Source organism: Amphiura filiformis, chromosome 6, assembly GCF_039555335.1.
Source record: "Amphiura filiformis chromosome 6, Afil_fr2py, whole genome shotgun sequence".
NCBI lineage: Eukaryota > Metazoa > Echinodermata > Ophiuroidea > Amphilepidida > Amphiuridae > Amphiura > Amphiura filiformis.
Genome location: NC_092633.1, coordinates 13,350,466 through 13,365,320, shown reverse-complemented (window position 1 = coordinate 13,365,320; position 14,855 = coordinate 13,350,466). Strand labels below are relative to the sequence as shown.

At 33.7% G+C, this 14,855-nt stretch overlaps 1 protein-coding gene across 2 annotated transcripts in view; it reads right to left on the bottom strand.

The window, feature by feature from the left end:
* LOC140154998 (uncharacterized) overlaps window positions 1-2,177 on the bottom strand; it is a 151,684-nt gene extending 149,507 nt beyond the window's left edge. Inside the window, exon 1 of one of the 2 annotated variants that reach the window (XM_072177667.1) lies at window positions 1,800-2,177. The gene's annotated coding sequence lies outside the window, so the exon portion shown is untranslated. The remainder of the gene's footprint in view (window positions 1-1,799) is intronic. The other variant, XM_072177669.1, reaches the window with a different exon arrangement.
* Window positions 2,178-14,855: the final 12,678 nt, after the last annotated feature.

Sequence of the window (14,855 nt, the reverse complement as noted above, 5' to 3'; positions counted from 1 at the left end):
AGTTTATGAAATTCTAATTCACTGTGTGCAACTATGAGCTGAGGCAAGTTTACTACCGTCATTAATGTGTTATCACTATGTTATTTTCACGTGTCAATGCACGTAGTGGTAAACCTACTTTACCAAGAATATTGCCATGCACTATTATAATATGAGTGTGCACTGTGCAGTTTTCTGAGAACTGGTGTTCTTTAATAGCATCGTCGAAGTCGTCATCATCATAATTATAATACATTAATTATTAAAATATAATTAGACATAATCATGTAGGCTAAAGTTAATAATCAGTCTGTGTCAAAAACAATGCAGACCCTTGATGCTGTCATGTCATTAACGCATGTAAAGACTTTACTTTTATGTATTATATTGTGCAATCCTAATGGTTTTGAATTAGTTTGGTCAACATGTTATTTCTACATATCCCTGGTTCTATAATGTCTCAAGTAGAAAAAACTGTTAGCAGACTATTACCATCAGCATCACTATCGCCATCATTATCACCATCATTATTACCATCATTATCATCTTCATCACCATCATCGTGATCATCAGCAGCACACTCTAAGAAATAAAGGTTCTAAATAGAACCTTTTTTGTCCTCTCAGGAGAACCCTCCCTCTTGAATCTCTCAAAAAGGTTCTTTAATTTTGGAGAACCCTTAAAGGTTCTCTAAAGAACCAAAAACGGTTCGGTATCCCATTCTGGGGCCATTTTCGACGGTTTTGGAACCATTGGTTCTGAGGGGACAACTTTAGAACCTTTTTAAAACCTTTATTTCTTAGAGAGTGCAGCAGCAGCAACAGCATCAGAATCAGCATCGTGGTAATAAACTATCTGCGTAACTCAGTGTTTCAAAATATGTATACATTCAATTTTGTTTCATTTTATGTGTGACACAGAAAATGTTTTAAACCGACGTCTTGACTATGACAATAATAATTTTAGTTAGTAAGTTCTTTTTATGTGCCATGGCATGGAGTTGTGCCAAGGTAGTTGTACCAAGGCACGAAGTGGTAAGCCTACATTAACAATAATATATCCTATCATTATTTATGAGCTGCGCAGCTCTTCTGTATAGAAAGAAAATGAACATTAATATTAATGTTATCATCTTCGTCGCCGGGCTTCGTCGTCGTCATTATAATGGTAATAATAATCATTATTGACATCGTTATCATCATCATCTTAATCAATACCATCGTCATCATCGTCATTGGCAAAGATTTTATAATCTACAGCAAAAGCCATCTACAACAAATATATTATAATTAATCTGATTTCACATCTTTTATATCAACCATCTCCTGCGAACAATGACATAAATTAATTATACATGCTTCAATCTGTCAGGTATTAATTACAATGAATTCAAATCCCGATTGCATCCTAATTAATTATGTCATTTTCGTCAACTGTCTTTTTAAAACACACATCGCAAATTATCCTCACCTACTTTGCTCAAATAAGAACCTTTCACTACCATCTTCTTCCACCCTAATTACTAATATTGTGTGCTATGATTATACCCGCGAGCAATTGCATCTATTTAGTCGACTGAAGATGGTGGTCTATCCATCTTAGCCTTATGTATGTGTACACAAATGATCATGCATTAACCATAGAAACAATTGCTTGTTGCTACTCAACCCGCTTCGCTGGGTAATGCATAATATCCAATATGGTCAATATGTGTCATTACTATTATCCGTATTGTTTTTAATATGACCTGATGTTAAAATATGCTAGCATATTGTACCGGTGAGGAATTTGAAGCTAAAATTTACGTAATAATATCTTACCTCGTTATTGCATTGGCAAAATAGGCTAAAAGATGCCTCTGACTACGGAAGCTGGTTAGCTTGCTTGGGTCAGCTCACCTGGATTGATGTCAATATATTCCTGAAGCTTGTCAGGTGAGGTTTGGGTAACTCGTCCTTGAAGGTGGTTTGCAACTTATTTTATTGCTGCCAGCACCTAAAGACGAAATAAACCAAGCACCTTGTACAAATCTGTATTGCACAGAATTGAGCTACGTTGCCGTGCAAAAAGCTTTGCACTACATCAGTAGCAGCAGCAGCAGCTTAATCTATCCGTGCACATTCGTTGTGGTGCTGCAACACACAATGTCTTGTAAGAAAAAAATATAATAGCATCACGACATCACCCAGGCACGTCGCACCACTACGGTCACATCGACAAGTAGACTGGTATGAAAAAACACGATGCTAGCTTGAATCTATTAATGCGTCGTTCATTTTTACGCACAAATTTTTGCTAGTGTGTGTTACATATTGTCAATGAAAATCAAGCCATCTCACTTTGATTGACTTATGCAAAATATGTAATGACATACTGTTAATAATTATATTAATGTAAGTATTGATTAGTTTATTAAATTCAATAATATTTATGTGTATGTATTGAAGAAAAAACCGCGAAAATAAACTATCGTCTGCTTTTTTTTTTTTTTCTTGTAAGTGACGTGTGCAAGATCTCAGGCGATGTTTAGTAATAATGCTATGCGTGCGAGAACGAGTAACATCGTACAAAAATCACCCCAAAAAGATATAGATAATAAATGAACGAACCATATGTACGAACATTTGTCCTACTTCTAATTTTAGGTGCATGTTCAGCAGATACCATGTTTTTAGATTTTCAAAAACGCTATTGAAAATATTTTATACATTTTCAGCATATTTGAAATTTTATTAAAATGCAAGGACATGGCGATTGCACTTGAAATCTGCGCGGATTGGGTTAAAGCAAACACCAAATTTATAGTACAAACATTAGGGATGACCAATTGCTTCTTTTGGCCAATGAACTGAAGTGTTCTTTCCAGCAAATTATTGATCTTCCATCTCATTGGCTAATCATGAGGTCATTATTGGCGATTCAGTTATCATCTTTACAGATGAAGAAGTAGGGCTTTACGTATTGAGCTAGTTGAGATCAACGAGCCGATGCAATTGTCTGGCAGTACCTGTAAACATGGTAAAAGCAGCTACAAGTCGCACGCAACACTCTTTCACTAAAATATCTTTAACTCCATGAGAACTACCTGCCGATTGGCCAAAAAGAGGTTTTCATTATCAATTGGCCCAATCAGCAACATTGTTAGAATAATTTCACCACGCAAAAAATGGGGGTGAATTATTTGTAAAGCTCCATTCTGATTGGTGATTTAAGTGAAGATATCATGTAATTGACCAATCAGAGGTAATTTTAGATCGGCAGGTAGTGCTCAGGGGGTTAAAAAACAAAGTACTCAAAGATTAACGCCTCAGTGCAATATACAAATTCTTACAGAATAGTTACATCTAATTCGATTGTATTTACAGACACAGCAATTCATTATGGTTCCTTAGCTTTGCAAAATATGTCGCCTTATAGCTGTAAAAGTAAACGATTATGGTGAAGATCATTCCGACAATGTATGTTGCCAGATTACCTCTTTTTTCTCCCATGAAAAGTAATGCAATCTGTTCATAGACGAGTTAATTTACGTTTGAGCTGACAAAATTGGAACGTCAATGTTTTTGCTTACTAGTGACCCTAAACATCCTCCTGAACAACATAATCCCAAAATGACAAAGATGAACATAGTGCAAATGGTAATTTGCATATATTCAAAATGGCCGCTAATGTAGGACTCTAATTTCAATTCTTGATGCTCCGATTTTGATCAAAGTGGTTTCAAATTGGAACAACATTTTAAACAAAGAATAGTTTGTTATATCTCAGGAATAATTTGAGATCACTTTGATCAAAATCGGAGCATTTTTAATTTTTATTTTGTTTTTAAATTTGAGCCCGACCATTTTAGATATATATAAATTGCCATTTTATATACTTAATTGGTTCGTTTATTATGAAACTTAACTGAAAATTTAATTCAGAGAAATTAATTATTAGGTGTTAGTAAGTAAGTAAGTGGGTGTAGGTCACGTCACCGGTCTGGGGATGTATAAGGGGTTTGTGTGATGTTGTGCGAGTGGTGAGCGTTCTAGAGTTTTTATCAGATTAAAGATCTATCAATTAGTCTTGTAAACGAACATTTTAGAACACTTTACTCAAACTAAGAGATTTCCATCTGGAAAAAATGACACCATGTAATACACAAGTCATTCCCCATAGTGTACTTCATTTGTTCACATTAATGTCTAATCCATACCATAAGTGATTTAAAAGAGCGACATACATGAACATAAAGAAATAAACTAAATTAGCTGGCTCTTCAGGTTGGTTAAATTAATAGCTAATGGCTCACAACTGCAGGTATAAATAGTAAGATTGATAATTAGTCATGCTATTCTGAATTATGCAATCGGCGTGGTACTTATTATGGCAAAACATCACCAAGAAGCAATTAAAAAACAACAATTAGAAGAAGGATGAATCTTTCGATGCGCATTACATATAGACTTAAAACGAAATAGTGTTTTGTTTATTAGAGACCACTTTGTCGCCCATTCAATCCAAATTAAACATATGACATGCTTAAAATTTGAGTGGGCTATGACAAAATTAGAGCAAATTTTATTTTGATGAGTGGGGGTGTTGCCCGCTCAACGTTGCAAGCATCACATTTAATTACATACTATGGAATATATCTGTTTAAAAACATTTTGTTTTCTTAATTTGAAATCCAGCGTTATAATGGCTGCTATCATGACTGCTATAGTACAGATAGAATACATACGAAGTAATGGCAGCTACAGACAGAGTGCAGATGTTCAAATACCATGTGCAAATAGCTGGCATGAATTCAACAGTAAGCTTTACAGTTGAGAGCATTGCGCACTTTAATAAGATTTTAGTGCAAATAACATGATATGCAAAATACATTTAATATCCTTAAAGTGAATGTTACATCCATGTGGCATCATGTCTACTGCAGACAGAATTGAATTTTCAGCATTCGTAAAGAAAATGTAGTAAAAGGTCATATCTGCTGTATAAACAGAATGTTGCATGTGTGTATGTGTGTATAGATTTTCCTTGTGTCGAACTATCGTGTCAAAATATAAGAATCCACCATCAATTGTTAAGATTCACTCGAATACTCGTGATAAAACACACCGACTCACTCAGAATCACCCCCCCACACACACACACCCCCCCTACACACCCCACCACCTCCACCACAACCGCAAATACACCAAACACATTATGTGTTTTGATTTGATTTGAACATAATACATTCTTTCTCAAGCGTATATATTGTTTACATTATTTTACGTTGATGAGTACGAGTGTGCATACGTTTTATCACTTTTGCGTTCAAATTATGCCAGTGAAGAAAGCAAACATTATACACGAATAACGTGATCCTGGAAAGTCCTCATTAATAAATTATGCGTTTAAAGAATGCAAACTTAATACATGCAGAACCTGAAAATGGAAAGTCAACATTGCTATCAAGCTTGCATTCAAGGTATGCATTTAATAATAGCAAACCTATTGGATGGATAACCTGATCATGGAAAGTCGACTTTCATATCAAACTTGCATTAAAATTATGCATTTACAGATAGCAAACTTACTACATGGAAAACCTGATTATGTATATTCGACATTGACATCAAGCTTACAAATTAAAGCAGTAATGTGCGATTTGCATTTTAAAAATAAATTCAGGCCGAACAAATGAGGAAAAACAGAGAATTGCTAGTTCATTCCAGCGCCCATGTCGTAATTTTTACTGTAATTAAAGCATTTCAGGCATATTCTTTCACAGGGTACGGGCATTACAATCGCGCAAAAAGTAGAGATTCTAGGAAAATTGAGGGCGTAGCTGTTAGCAAATCGCACATTATGGCTTGAAAGTATGCATTTACATATAGGAAACTTTAAGCACGGAGAACCTGATCTAGGAAAATCAACATTAATATCAAGCTAGAAATCAAATTATGCATTAACAGATTAAAGATCTATCAATTAGCCGTAAAACGAACATTTTAGAACACTTTACTTCAACTAAGAGACTTTGATCAATATCGGAGCATTAATTTGGTATTCGAGATTTATCAGATTAAATATCTATTAACATGATTAATTAGTCTTGAAAACGCACATCTTAGAACACTTCACTCAAACTAAGAGACTTCCATCTGGAAATAATGACACCATGTAATACACAAATCATTCCCCATAGTGTACTTCATTTGTTCACATTAATGTCTAATCCATACCATAAGTGATTTAAAAGAGCGACATATAAATAAACTAAATTAGCTGGCCTTCAGGTTGGTTAAATTAAAAGCTAATGGCTCACAACTGCAGGTATAAATAGTAAGATTGATAATTAGTCATGCAATTCTGAATTATTTAATCGGTGTGGTACTTATTAGGGCAAAACAGTGTGCATACGTTTTATCACTTTTGCGTTCAAATTATGCCAGTGAAGAAAGCAAACATTAAACACGGATAACATGATCCTGGAAAATCCTCATTAATATATTATGCATTTAAAGGATGCAAACTTAATACAGGCAGACCCTGAAAATGGAAAGTCAACATTGCTATCAAGCTTGCATTCAAAGTATGCATTTAATAATAGCAAATCTATTGCATGGATAACCTGCAGGGTTTTCTTTAAGCATTTTGCTGAAGGGGTATTTTCAAATTTTGTTGACCCTTTCAATTGTGAATGTTTCCTCTGAAGGAGTCAAAAACATTGCCCAAGGGGTATTTTTATAATATTATTTTTGAAGACATTTTTGACAATATGTGTGTTTTTGGAGCCATAGGCGTAGATCCGGATTAGTGGTGGGGGGAATCTCCCCAATATTTTGCCAGGGGATGATCCATACAATCATCCCCAATGTTGACGCCTGTATGTGGGTTTCTGATCAAATTAACCTCATATTTGGCCATTTTAGCCCCAAAAGTGCACATTTTTGCGCGCTTCTCTCGAATTTATTCCACTTTTGCACCATATTCAACAGTTTAGCTTCAAAATGGCAAATTTTTTGTACCATAAACTTATTCTTTCTCCAAAAGGTGCTGGATTCACTATACTTCAAGACACACCCTCCCCCCCCCCGAGTCAAAAAAGAAATCTACGCCACTGTTTGGAGCAGTGGCGGATCTAGAGCAGTCAGAAGGGGGTGGGGGCAATTTTAGAAGAAAATAATAATATTCAAAGATGCCCCCTGAGAAGTAAGAAACTTTTGCAAAATGAAGACCTAATTGAAGCAATTTGGTGGATCAATTTGGCAATATTAATGTGTAAAATTTTAGTTTAAAAAAGCCGAACATTTGTGAAATGAGCAGTCCATGGAGTCTTTCGTGGACGGCAAGTTTTCCCTATTATGGTAGGCCTATAAATTGTGTTAAACATAAATTGGTAAATGTCGAAAGCAGAAGTGGAAGTGGCCATTTGTTTATCAACTACGCAGGGTGATGTCCCCCCCCCTTAGAACTTGGAAATATTTGCAAAATGAAGACCTAATTGAAGCGATTTGGTGGACCATTTTGGCACTAGTATTACTGTGTAAAATTTAAATTTGAACAGTTGAAAAGCTGAAAATTGTGAAATGCCGGTCCATAAAGCCTTTCGTTGTCCTACATATCGGGAGTATAGGTCCTAAATGCCAAAAGCCGAGAATAAATACACAATATCACTTATCAGGTGTTTCTCTATTCAATTCTTGCCATATCTGAACGCGTACGTTTTCAAGATTTTGTACGCATTGGACTTTGAGACTAGGGATTTGAAGGAGTCAGAAAAGTGCCTGAACGCGTAAATACGCGTGTTTTGTGCGTTAAAGAAAACCCTGATCCTGGAAAGTCGACATCAAGATTGCAGTCAAATTATTAAAATACACGGAAAACCTGATTATGTATATTCGACATTGATATTACAAATTAAAGCAATAATGTGCGATTTGCATTTTAAAAATAAATTCGGGCCAAACAAATGAGGTAAACAGAGAATTGCTAGTTCATTCCAGCGCCCATATCGTCCAGTGTAAGAACTCCTAATTTTTACTGTAATAAAGCATTTCAGGCTTAGTCTTTCACAGGGTACGGACATTACAATCGCTCAAAAAGTAGAAATTCTAGGAAAATTGAGGGCGTAGCTGTTAGCAAATCGCACATTATGGCTTGAAAGTATGCATTTACATATAGAAAACTTTATTCACGGAGAACCTGATCTTGGAAAATCAACATTAATATCAAATTTGAATTCAAATTAAATTATGCATTAACAGATTAAAGATCTATTAATTAGCCGTAAAACGAACATTTTAGAACACTTTACTTAAACTAAGAGATTTCCATCTGGAAATAATGTTACCATGTAATACACAAATCATTCCCCATAGTGTACTTCATTTGTTCACATTAATTTCTAATCCATACCATAAGTGATTTAAAAGAGCGACATATATAAACTAATAAGAAATAAACTGAATTCTAGTTCTTCATGTTGGTTAAATTAATAGCTAATGGTTCCCAACTGCTGGTATAAATAGTAAGGTTGCCAATTAGTCATGCTATTCTGAATTATGCAATCGGCATGATACTTATTATGACAAAACAGCACCAAGAAGCAATTAAAAAACAACAATTAGAAGAAAGGTGACTCTTTTGATGCGCATTACATGTAGACTTATAACGAAATATCTTTTTGTTTATTAGAGACCACTTTATCGTCCATTCAATCTAAAGTAAACATATGACATGCTTAAGATTTGAGTGGGCTATGACAAAATTAGAGCACATTTTGTTTTGATGAGTCGGGGTGTTGCCCGCTCCATGTTGTGAGCATCAAATTTAATTATCCTTAAAGTGAATGCTACATCCATGTGGCATCATGTCTGCTGCAGACAGAATTGAATTTTTAACGCATTCCTAACGAAAATGTAGTAACAGACCATATCTGCTGTATAAACAGAATGTTGCATAATGCATATGTATAGATTTTCCTTGTGTCAAGCAACCATGTCAAAATATATGAATCCACCGTCAATATGCTAGTTTTAAGATTCAGTCGAATACTCGTGATAAAACACACCGACTCACTCGGAATCACCCCCACACACCCCACGCACACACCCCCACACACGGTTGTTTGATAGCATGTAAAACTACGTCATTTTAAAGAAAAGATGAACACTGGTGGCGTTATTTATCTTAAATCATGTTTTTCGATTTACATAGGGTAGATACTGATATAATACCATTAAAATATCAGAAAAAGAGAAACAAATAACAACAAAATTTTCAAAAATATTTTATGATAAAACACACCGACCCACTCACTCAGAATCACACCCCATCCCCACACACACACCCAACACCCCTCCATCACAACCACAAACACACCAATCACAAATGTGATTTGATTTGATTTGATTTGATTTGAACATAATCCATTCTTCTCAAGCGTGTGTTTACATGAATATTATGTTACTTGAATATTATGGCTTTAGAGGAACATGCTTAGAATGGTTTAAAAATTACCTATGTGATAGGTCTCAGTATGTGTGTTATAATTCATGTAATTCTAAATTGAAAAATATCACATGTGGGGTTCCTCAAGGTTCAATTCTTGGGCCTCTGTTGTTTATATTATATGTAAATGATATTATTATTACATCATCGACTCTGAAATTCGTTCTGTTTGCGGATGACACTACCATCCTATATTCTCACAAAAATCTTACAGACAAAATAGAAATGATTAATATCGAACTAAGAAAAGTTACAAACTGGTTTAGAGCGAATAAGCTATCAATAAATGTTCAAAAAAAAACTTTATGATTATGGGTACACCTCAAAAAACATTTCATTTCAAAAGCAATACAAACGTAATGTTCGATGGAAGTATTCTTCCAAGAGTAAATAGAACGAAATTCTTGGGCATTATAATGGATGAAAATCTTTCTTTTAAATATCACATTGAAGCAATATCTAACAATATCTCTAAAAATGTAGGTATAATGCATAAGTTAAAATATTTTATTCCTAAAAGAATAATGTATTGTATATATTCTTCATTGATAATGCCGTATTTGAGCTATGGTATTCTGATATGGGGAAATACACATATGATTTATTTAGACAAATTACTCAAATTACAGAAAAGAGTCGTAAGAAACATTTCTAAGAGTGATTTTAGGGCTCATTCAGCCCCACTATTCAAGAGTCTTAAGATTCTCACTGTCTCTGACATGTATAAATATTATCTTGGAATCTTTATGTACAAGCATTCTGTTAATTTATTACCAAAATTATTTGAATGTTATTTTATGAAAAGAAAAAATGTCCATACCATAAACACAAGACGAAAGAACGATTACCAGTTGGTTAGAAATAAGACGGCTTTCTCATCCAGAGGAATAAGATCATCGGGTCCCATTTTATGGAATAAAATATCTCATGAGACACAACATTCTAATTCTACTAACATATTTAAATCCAAACTTAAATCAGATTTAATAAGTCTCTATGAGTAAGGTACAAATTTTCAAATCATTTAAAACTACTTCATATACTTCATATATTTATTCAAAAAACTTATCAATACACTATTATAATGGCATGTTTTAAGTTATGTGATGGTAATTTCAATTGTTTGTCGGCATAATTTTATGTGTTCTGTCCTTGTGTTCCCTCGTACTTTGCTTTAACATAGGTGTAATGTAATGTAATGTAAGATGGAAGGTGTTGTCCACCTCTGGCCTCCTTTGGCCTTTTGGACAGCTCCGCCATGCCTAATTAGTGACATGTTAACCAATGAAATGTGTGTAATAATATGTATGTATTGGCATGGAAAATAAAAAAATAAAAAAAAAAAAAAATACATTACTTTACGTTCATGAGTACGAGTGTGCATACGTTTTATCACTTTTGCGTTCAAATTATGTCAGTATGCATTTAAAGAACTTAATACATGGAGAACCTGAAAATGGAAAGTTTGCATTCAAAGTATGCATTTAATCAAGCTTGCATTCAAAGTATGCATTTAATAAAAGCAAACCTATTGCATGCATAACCTGATCCTGGAAAAAGTCGACATTGATAACAAACTTGCATTCAAATTATGTATTTACAGATAACAAACTTATACATGGAAAACCTGATTATGGATTATACATTGGATAATATATTAATTAATTCTTACCATAAGTGATTTAAAAGAGCGACATATATAAACTTATAAGAAATAAACTAAATTAGCTAGCTCTTCGGGTTGGTTAAATTAATAGCTAATGGTTCCCAACTGCTGGTATAAATAGTAAGGTTGCCAATTAGTTATGCAATTCTGAATTATGCAATCGGCGTGGTACTTATCATGGCAAAACATCACCAAGAAGCAATTAAAAAACAACAATTAAAAGGAGGGTGAATCCTTCGATGCGCATTACATATAGACTTAAAACGAAACAGTGTTTTGTTTATTAGAGACCACTTTGTCGCCCATTCAATCCAAATTAAACATATGACATGCTTAAGATTTGAGTGGGCTACGACAAAATTAGAGCAAATTTCATTTTTGATGAGTGGGGGTTTTGCCCGCTCAATGATGCAAACATCACATTCAATGCTATGGACTATGTCTTTTTAAAAAACTTTTTTTTTTCTTATTTTGAAATCCATCGTTATGTCTACTATCATGACTACTATAATAGTACAGATATAATACATACGAAGTAATGGCAGCTACAGACAGAGTGCAGATGTTCAAATACCATGTGCAAATAGCTGGCATGAATTCAATAGTAAGCTTTACAGTTGAGAGCATTGCGCACTTCAATAAGATTTTAGTGCAAATAACATGATATGCAAAAGACATTTAATATTCCATATATACCACCATGTCAAAATATAAGAATCCATCGTCAATTGTTTGTTCATTTACTAATTAAGATTCACTCGAATTATACTCGTGATAAAACACACCGGCTCACTCAGAACCACACACACACCCCCACCCCACACAAAACCCCTCCACCACAACCACAAACACACCAAACACAAATGTGTTTTGATTTGATTTGAACATAATATATTCTTTTTCAAGCGTATATATTGTTTACATTACTTTACGTTGATGAGTACGAGTGTGCATACGTTTTATCACTTTTGCGTTCAAATTATGCCAGTGAAGAAAGCAAACATTAAACACGGATAACATGATCCTGGAAAATCCTCATTAATATATTATGCATTTAAAGAATGCAAACTTAATACATGCAGACCCTGAAAATGGAAAGTCAACATTGCTATCAAGCTTGCATTCAAAGTATGCATTTAATAATAGCAAACCTATTGCATGGATAACCTGATTATGGAAAGTCGACATTGATAACAAACTTGCATTCAAATTATTTACAGATAGCAAACTTAATACATTGTAAACCTGATTATGTACACTCGACATTGATATCAAGCTTACAAATTAAAACAATATAATAAAACAAAATAAATTCGGGCCGAACAAATAAGGTAAAACATAGAATTGCTTGTTCATTCCAGCGCCCATATCGCCCACTGTAAGAACTCCTAATTCATACTGTAATAAAGAATATTATGCTTAGTCTTTCACAGGGTACGGGCTTTACAATCTTGCAAAAAGTAAAAATTCTAGGAAAATGGAGGGCGTAGCTGTTTGCAAATCGCACATTATGGCTTGAAAGTATGCATTTACAATTCCATATAGAAAACTTTATGCACGGAGAACCTGATCTTGGAAACTCAACATTAATATCAAGCTTGAATTCAAATTATGCATTAACAGATTAAAGATCTATTAATTAGCCGTAAAATGAACATTTTAGAACACTTTACTTGAACTAAGAGATTTCCATCTGGAAATAATGACACCATGTAATACACAAATCATTCCCCATAGTGTACTTTATTTGTTCACATTAATGTCTAATCCATACCATAAGTGATTTAAAAGAGCGACATATATAAACTAATAAGAAATAAACGGAATAATTATCTAGTTCTTCATGTTGGTTAAATTAATAGCTAATGGTTCCCAACTGCTGGTATAAATAGTAAGGTTGTTAATTTAATAGTCATGCCATTCTGAATTATTCAATCGGCGTGGTACTTATTATGGCAAAACATCACCAAGAAACAATTAAAAAAAATTAGAAGAAGGATGAATCTTTTGATGCGCATTACATATAGACTTATAACGAAATATCATTTTGTTTATTAGAGACCACTTTATTGTTCATTCCATCTAAAGTAATTATATGTCAAGCTTAAAATTTGAGCAAATTTTATTTTGATAGGGGACGAGTGGAGGGATGAAGGTGAGCATCGCATTTGATTACATGATATGGACGTTGTCTGTTTTTTGTTAATTCGAAATCTAGCGATATAATGTCTACTATCATGACTACTATAATGGTACAGATAGAATACATACGAAGTAATGGCAGCTACAGACAGAGTGCAGATGTTCAAATATCATGTGCAAATAGATGGCATGAATTCAATAGTAAGCTTTACAGTTGAGAGCCTTGCGCACTTTAATAAGATTTTAGTGCAAATAACATGATATGCAAAAGATATTTAATATCCTTAAAGTGAATGTTACATCCATGTGGCATCATGTCTACTGCAGACAGAATTGATTTTTTCAGCATTCGTAAAGAAAATGTAGTAAAAGGTCATATCTGCTGTATAAACAGAATGTTGCATAATGCATGTATAAATATTTCTTGTGTCGAGCAACCGTGTCAAAATATAGGAATCTACTGTCAAATGTTTGTTCAATTATTAGTTAAAATATACTCGTGATAAAACACACCGACTCACTCAGAACCCCCCCCCCCCCCCCCCCACACACACACACACACACGGTTGCTTTATAGCATGTACAACTACGTCATTTTAAAGAAGAAAAGATGATTTATCTTAAATCATGTTTTCCGATTTACATAGGGTAGACACTGGTATAATGGCATTAAAATATCAGAAAAAGAGAAATAAATAACAACGAAACAAAATTGTAGGCATAGTTTGTATAATTTGGCTAAATTGAATTTTATATATAAGTAAATAGCGCCCTCAATTTTCACACAAATATACAGTTTATAGAATAAAAAATACCACAAAGAAGCAGTAAAAGATGATTAAGTTGGAAAAGAAACGAAAATAAAATGTGTGTTAAAAGGGCTGGAAATATATTAGTGTGATAGTTGTTGGTATTGTCCAGGTCTAGAAGAGAACATTATAGGCCTACAATGTTTTTTGAGAAAATTTAACATCAACCACCATAACCACACACACATCAAACACCTATGTGATTTGGTTTGATTTGATTTTGATTTGAACATAATACATTCTTCTCCAAGTGCATATATTGTTTCCATTACTTCACGTCGATGAGTGTGCATACGTTTTATCACTTTTACGTTCTATTTTAGCAGTGAAGAAAGCAAATATTATACACGAATAACGTGATCCTGGAAAGTCCTCATTAATATACATGTATTATGCATTAAAAGAATGCAAACTTAATATATACATGGAGAAGCTGAAAATGGAAAGTCAACATTGCAACCAAGCTTGCATTCTAATTATGCATTTAATAATAGCAAACTTAATACATGGGAAACCTGATCATGGAAAGTCGACATTGATATCAAGATTGCATTCAAATTATGCATTTACAGATACCATACTTTAATACATAGGAAACTTGATTATAAAAATTCGACATTGATATCAAGCTTACATATTAAAGCAATAATGTGCGATTTGTATTTTTTTTTTTTCAAATTGTTAGTTTTACTATCAGATGTCCTCTTTTGATATCGGACCGAACAAATGAAGTGAAACAGAGAATCGCTACTTCATTCCAGCGCCTATAT